Source organism: Pteropus vampyrus, unplaced genomic scaffold (assembly GCF_000151845.1).
Source record: "Pteropus vampyrus isolate Shadow unplaced genomic scaffold, Pvam_2.0 Scaffold52, whole genome shotgun sequence".
NCBI classification, from domain to species: Eukaryota; Metazoa; Chordata; class Mammalia; order Chiroptera; family Pteropodidae; genus Pteropus; species Pteropus vampyrus.
Window position 1 is genome coordinate 2,266,580 of NW_011888833.1, and position 1,622 is coordinate 2,268,201.

The 1,622-nt window shown below is 42.2% G+C and overlaps 1 pseudogene; it reads right to left on the minus strand.

Annotated features, from left to right (window-relative positions):
- Positions 1 to 452: 452 nt before the first annotated feature.
- Positions 453 to 572, minus strand: LOC111739676 (annotated as a pseudogene).
- Positions 573 to 1,622: the final 1,050 nt, after the last annotated feature.

The window sequence follows — 1,622 nt, forward strand, 5'->3', positions numbered from 1 at the left end:
GGGGAGTAAATTTCAGCATTTGAAAGCATGGCTTCGTTGCTTTCTATCAGTATATTTGAGAACTCCAAAGCCATTCTGATTTCTGAGTCTCTATGTTTGGTGTATTTCTTTTTCTTCGTGGAAGCTTCATTTCGTCCCTACTGTTCTGAAATTTTGCAATATGTCGCTCGGGGTGGATCTATTTTCATCTAATGTGCCAGGTATTCAGGAAGCGTTTTCAATCAGGACACTCATATTTTTTAGTGTCGGGAAACGTTTTTAGATAATTTCATTGCCGAGTATTTCCCCTCCGTTTGCCCACGCCGCCCCCACCCCCCAAACCCATTAGTGAGATGTGGTACCTCCTGGGCTGGAGTTCTAATTTTTTAAAAAATCTTTTTTGTTTTATTTCTATATCTTTGATTTTTCCGGTCTATTTTTTTCCTTTCTTTATTTTTTTTTTATCATTGGTTTTCCTACAGCACCTGGTCTTCCTCGGTGGTCTCTCATCCAAGTACTAACCAGGCCCGACCCTGCTTAGCTTCCGAGATCAGACGAGATCGGGCTTGTTCAAGGGTGGCATGGCCGTAGACTTTTTGGTCTATTTTTTAGGTAGTTTCCCCCAATTTTATTTCTCTTTCTTCTATCGCGTTTCTCATCTCTTCCATCATATTTAAAAAATTTCCAATAGTTCTTATCGTTCTCTGAATTTTCATCTAGAAATAGTATTCTGTTCTTGTTTTCTGGGTACAGTATCTGGTCTTTCTCTAAGGATCCCCCGTGGTAGCTTTTTAAACTTCTCCTCCTGCACACACTCTGTTTCCTCCAAGTTGATTTCTTTTTTCTGTGTGTTTTGGTCTGTATGTTTTAGGTTGGAAGACTTTCTCAGGTGACTGGCAATTGTCGGTGGTCTACCTGCGTCGGAGAGTGGAAAGCCACGAGAAAGCTACGGGAAATGGCAAGCACTTATGGTGTCGTGTTTGTACTGGTGCTCACACTCAGGCTGGGTCATTTGCTTGTGAAATGTTTGATGTCAGTCTCTGCAGACCTTCTTGCACCGGGCATGCCCTTCAGAGAAGAAGGGTCCAATCTCCTCCCAGGGTCTCAACATCCAATATGCACTAATCCACCTAGTTTCCTCCTCGACTCCACCTGTGGCCTATCAGTCCCAGACAGGCTGTTTTATTCCTTCTGGTCTTGAGTGGGGCATGGGAAAGACAGTCTTCCAGGTTCACGGAGTGGCGGACAGGATTTTGGTGATCGTTTCTTTTTTTAACAATGACCTTCAATCATTCCGCTATATTTAAAGGACTCCCCCATGATCGCCCCCACTTTTACTGATGCAGCCAACTCCTTAGATTTTTTTGAAGTATGTACCGCCAATCATATTAGTTTGCGATGTCACCACTATCAGCTCAGGCTTTCCTTTTTTTTTTTTTTAATCTATCATTTATCTCTCTGGTTTAAAAATTCCGAAACTTTGTTCCTTGCTTCTCCCATCCTCTTCATCCTTTTTGGATTTATTGATTCTTAAAATAATATTTTAACGAGGTTTGGAAAAGGAAAAGCTGATGGTTACCTTCCATCCTCCATCTTTCCCCCGCCCCGCCGAACCTGAAACTCTTGGCTCGGTTTTTAGTCTT